Source organism: Olea europaea, chromosome 6 (assembly GCF_002742605.1).
Source record: "Olea europaea var. sylvestris chromosome 6, O_europaea_v1, whole genome shotgun sequence".
NCBI classification, from domain to species: domain Eukaryota; kingdom Viridiplantae; phylum Streptophyta; class Magnoliopsida; order Lamiales; family Oleaceae; genus Olea; species Olea europaea.
Genome location: NC_036242.1, coordinates 645654 through 651653, shown reverse-complemented (window position 1 = coordinate 651653; position 6000 = coordinate 645654).

Genomic DNA, 6000 nt, shown 5'->3' with positions numbered 1-6000 from the left:
CTCAACAATAAGTAATTTAAATTGAAACTCAACAAATAGTTTAATTTAACAATGGAAAAAGCATGACTGAATCCATGAGAAATTTATTAAAAGTTAAACAAATTTCAATACTAATTCATAACGAGAAAATCCAAATCTAGAAATTATTAAGCAAGAGAGTTCGAATTACATGAAATTATGACGTGAAATCTCCAAATCCAATGAGTTCCTTCGTTGCTTCACCGAGTTCCTTAGTTTTCCATGGATTTTCTTGAGCACCAAGATGAAAGAAATAGGTCTGGGGGCGTCTCCCTTCGTTCTGGGTGGTTTTGGGCATTTATATCCCGTGAAAATTAGGTTGCCATAAGAGATTCAATCGTATAAGGAAACTGAGATTCGGCCGCCAAAAAAGCACTATGCGACCGCATGATTATTGTCATTGCGGTCCCATGGTTATGCACTTTCAGCCTCTTCAATTCTCGGTATAGGTGTATGCGACCGCATAGTAGAAAGGCATGCGGCCGCATGGTTCCGCCAGACAGCTTTCAGTGTTTTAATCATAACTTTCTTTCCTAATGTCCAATTGAGGTGATTCAAGTTGCATTGGATAGATAACTAAAAGGGCCACAATTTTTATTCAGAAGTCATCTCCCAATTCGATCATCTTCCATGTCAAAAATGGGTCCCAACATGAGACTAAAAACTGGTGTTTTAGTTTTCGATTGGAAATTGATGTATTGATCAAACTTTGATGTTATTTCATCCCTTTGACTTCTTTCCTCATCCACTTGACCTCTAACACTTTCGAATCTTCATCATAATCTTAGACACAAGTTTGGATCATTTGCACTTTAGTCCCCGAACTTTCGTTCTCTTCTACTTTGGTCATTTTTCACTTGTTTCTTCCGAATTTCATCTTTTTCACCAAAATGCAACCTAAACCAAAATATAAGAGTAATGAGTGAATTTTGGCATAATATAATCACATGAATGCAATAGTTAAGAATGGAAAATATGGTATTTTACACTCTTATCAGGACCTTTCATGATAGACAAGATTTTTACTAAGTAAAGGAGCACTCTCGTAAAAATGAGTGGAGTATCATGTAGGAAGTTCAATTCTCTTAAAATTTCTTTTAACCAGATGTACTCTTTTACAGCCCCAGTTATAACAACGTACTTGGCCTCCGTACTAGACAAAGTTACTATAGACTGTAATTGTGATTTCCAAGTTATGCAATTATACCAAGTGTAAAAAATAGGATATAGTAGATTTTCTTTGATCTTTATCACCAGCAAAATCTATATCTACATATCCTTTTAGGAGCATATTATTGGATCCTTTTTTATACACTAAATCAAGATTCAATGTCACATTAATGTATCTCAGCAACCACTTTAAGCCTTCCTAATTGGTTTACTAGGATTAGACATAAATCTACATAGAAAGCTAATTGCATAAGTTAGGTCTGGTCTGTGGTAAACATAACAAATCCTATGGCATTAGCATATGGGATGTTTTCCATCTTTTTTATTTCCTCTTCAATTTTTGGTGAATGTTAAGTTGACATATTCATATTGGCAGCAAGAGGAAAATTAACAGATTTAGAATCTTTCATGCCAAATTTAGTTACTACTTTGTTCAAATAGAATTGTTAGGTGAGAGTTTATCTGTTCTCAAACATATCCCTCTTAATAATCATCCTTTAGATCTTTTTGGCATTTTTTAAATCCTTCATATCAATTCTGATTTTAAAAGACTTTTCAATTTTATGATTTCAACCTTGCTATAGCTAGTTATAAGCATATCATCAACATATAACAATAAGTAAGCATCACATCCACTCTTAGCATTGTTATAATACAAGCAAGCATCATAATCACTTCTTTTAAAATCAATTTTGAAAACCTGAGAGTGTGGGCCGAACTCAATTTTAACTGAGGTGTGGGTTAGCGAATTGTTTTTACCAGATCGGAGTTCGGATGTCAACAGTTATCCCCCAGGTCAGCCCTGTCGTAGGGGGCTAACTTCAATGATGCTTTTTCCATGTAGTACATTTATGGCTGTGACAGGTGTCATCTTTAGAGGTGGATGAGTTGTACGCCACTTATAAATAGCTTCTTCAGCAAGATTTTGCCAAAACTACGTCGTTTTGTCTCCCAGAGTTTTGGACCGTTGATATTTTCCCTCTATTTCCGGATGAATGGCTCAGATCGCGCCCTCTCATCTTCCATTTCTTTAAATCCAGTTTTGGTCAATCATTTCTCTTCCTATTTCGCTGATTTTTACTCTCTCAGATATTTGGGCGATTTTCCTAAGCTCGTATTCCCGTATTCGAGTGAGGTCATTTTCTAAGTTCGTCTTCCAGGCATCCTTCTGTTATTATCTGCTGCCTTCTTTCAGTTTGTGATTCTTTTCTTAGTTTATACATGAGTTCAGATGAGTCTAGAGTTCATTCCTGGGGCAACCAGCAGGAAGAGTCAGTTTCCTCAAGTTCGTCCTCTAGTTGTAGGGAAGTTTTTACCCCCATTCCTATTTCTATAGTTAACCCAACTGACCTAGGGCATCCTGTGATGGACTTAGGACGTGAGGGTTCCAAGGGAGCAGGAGGATCTGGTAAGGATGTTGAGGAGGGTATTTTCAGAGAGTGGGGGGCGAGTTCTTATAGGTCGGTTGTGACAGTGGATGTGTTGGCCAGTTAGCGAGCTAAATACGCCATTCCTAGTTCGGTAGTTATGATAATACCAGAGCCTTCTGACCGACCTGAGACTCCTTCTGAGGGATGTGTTGCTCTGAACTCGGCTATCATCCAGGCTGGCCTTAGGCATCCTTTTCCTAGGGTGATTCGTAAATTCCTTTCTTCTTGGGGCATAGCTTCCATGCAGCTATGCCCTAACGGGTGGCGAACCTTAATAGCCACCCTTATTCTGTGGGACCAAATGGAGAATCCCGAGCTGAGTGTCCAGCAATTCAATTCTTTGTTTACTTTTAAGGAGGATGGGAAGAACTCGGGCTAGTGGTGTACAAGAGTTAGGCCCAGGGCGAGAGGTTCTTTGGTGTTAGACACCCCTTCCTCGATTAAGAAATGGAAAGAAGAATGGTTTTACGTATCGGGGGAGTGACAGTTTCATTCTGCCGAGGTGAATAGGGAGGACGTGGTTCCCAGGCTCTATCATTCGTTATGTAAGTGTCTTTTTGGGTTTTAGTCTTTTAGCAAGGCATATGTTTTACGAAGTGCTAACCTCGGTATTTTTCTTTGTGCAGATTACAAGAAGGAGACGTTAACCAAAGAGATTCAGAGAAGAGCTGAGAAAATAAGATCGTTACCTAAAAAGCAGAGGTCCTGTAAGTTTGTAATTTCAGATTCGAACTTATACCGGACCGGACTGTACAAGTACGAGCTTCAAGTTTGGCTCCCTCTTGCTCAGGTAATATTTTGATCTTCATTCGTGATTATAATTTCTTTATGCATATACATGTTTTCTTTTTGAGCATTTCATTTTCTCTCAGGTCATCAGGATGAAATGCGAGGCTACAAGGCGGCTAAGGCAGCTGCTGCATCGAAGGGGAAAAATAGAGAAGTTCCAGATTGGATGGAGAGTCGTCTGAAGAAGTGGGGGAAGAGGTTCCGTTAAAGAGGAATCGATCTGCACCCCCAGCATCACTGAGAATTTCGGAGGCAGTGCCTTTGCCGAGCCCGACCCTGCCGTCTCCCCTGTTGCCATCACCGATTGCTCCTTCTGCTGTGGGGACCAGTTCTGTGAACTTGAAGGATCGGTGCCCAGATCTACAAAGGTCGGGCTGGGAAAGTCTGGTGGGACACAGATCAGAGACATTTTTGGACTACCTCCGGGCTCCTTCTCCTCCCAAGGGCATGACTGCCGTGCTCACTTCACCTTTGAGGAAGTCAGCCAATTTACTTACCCGAAGCTAAGGTGAGAGGGAGCAGGGCTATCTGAATGAGATGCCCATTGGCGAGGCTTTAGTCATTGCTCAACTCCATGGCCACCGATCAGTTTTGTGCATGATGGCAGTGGCGGATAAGGTATACCTCTTACTTTTTTTTAATTATAAATGCCTTAATGACTTGCTTGATTTCTGATTTCTAAAAATAGGTGAAGTCCGAGCTGGATAAACTCATAGAGGCCAAAGATCAGGCCTTCAACCTTTATAATAGCATGGAGGCTGAAAAGGCCCAGTTTGCTTTGCGGGAGAAGGAGTATGAGGAGAAGCTGAACCAGATGGGAATTGAACTGAACTCCAAGCTTGATGTCGAGGAGCGACTGATGGAGGAGATCAAGGTGTTGAGGGCCTCGGAGGAAGAGGCCAGAGCTCGGGCAGAATAGGAGCGTGGCAAATTTAGAGAGGCCATCCAGAGGGTTCAGGAGGCCAATAAAAGGGTGAGACAGGCCACAAAAAGGACTGAAGAGGCTGAGGCCAAGATCGACAGGGCAGTGGAGGCCTGGAAGGAGTCCTCCGAGTTTGATGTGGTGGCTCAGGATGTGTACGTTGTGGCCTTGGAGGAGTTGATAGGGTACATCAGGAAGAAGAGGCCCGATCTTGATGTGGCCTCTTTGGATGAGGCATTGGAGGGGCAGAAGGAAGAGTTGCGGAAGTTGTCGGAGTCTGCCGGAGTCCGGGTGTTACCGAAAACTTAGGATGTTGAAGATATCAACCCTGCCCCCAAAACCCTTAGTTTTGACTTGTGATTCAAACTTTGTTTTGACTGATTTATGATGTTTTAATTTGAAATGATAATTTGTTTATGTTTAGTACGGCTTTTTTCATAGACTTAGCAAAAATTGTAAGAGTGTTACAATAGTGTGTAGAATTACTTTAAACGAATTTCGCTTAGTTGTGCAGTACGCGCTTTCCGAATTAGGCATATACGTTGGGCATTTGTACCAAGTGCCGCAGCACGTACGACCTTAGATCGGCCTGCATATGATGCAGGGCTTGATGAGGTTCCTTAGGAGGAATCTTCCACTAAGTGTCGTAGCACATACGACCCTAGATCAGCCTGCATATGAGGCAGGGCTTAATGAGGTTTCTTAGGAGGAATCTTCCACTAAGTGTCGCAGCACATACGACCTTAGATCGGCCTGCATATGAGGCAGGGCTTAATGAGGTTCAGACAGGTTGCCGAGCAAAAATGTTCAAAAGAAACAGAAAGTCCCTTTTTATTGATATGATTGACGTTACAAGGGGACTTTTTCCGTTTACTGGTAGTACTGCTTAAAGTGTTCAGCATTTCAAGGGTGGGGTAAGGATCTGTTCTCCCAAGTCTTCCAGTTCATATGCCCCTTTTAGCAGGATCTTCGTTATCAGATAGGGAACTTCCCAATTCGGACCTAGGCATCCACTGCCGATCTCTCTTGTGGGGAGGAATACTTTCCGTAAGACGAGGGATCTTACCTCAAATTCTTTTTTTCGTACTTTTTTATTATAGTACTTGGTGTTTCACTGTTTGTAAACGGCATTTCTGAGTTCGACGTTGTTCCTTTTTTCCTCGGTTAGGTCGTGCTCCGTGCGAAGAGCCATGTGGTTCCTTTCTTCGTCGTAATCAGTTATGCGTGGCAAAGGAATGTGGATTTTCAACAGGATCATGGCCTCTACGCCGAAAGCCATTGAAAATGGGGTTTCTTCAGTGCTTGTTCTTGCGGTAGTTCGATAAGACCATAACATACTGGGGAGTTCCTCAGCCCATCCTCCTTTTAACAAGTCAAGTTTTGCTTTCAATGTGTGCTTAATAATCTTGTTAATGGCTTCGACTTGGATGTTTGCCTGTGGATAGTTTGGTGATGAGAAATGTTTCTTGATGCCGAGCTCTTTGCAGAAATCTGAAAGTCGTGCGTTGTAGAGCTGTTTTCCATTATCCGTAATAATGGAGTGAGGTATGCCGAACCTGCAGATCACCGTTTCCACAAAAAATGGGTTGTTTTCTATTCGGTGATGGTGGCAAGGGGCTCTGTCTCGGCCAATTTAGTGAAATAGTCCACTGCGACGATAGCGAATTTTAC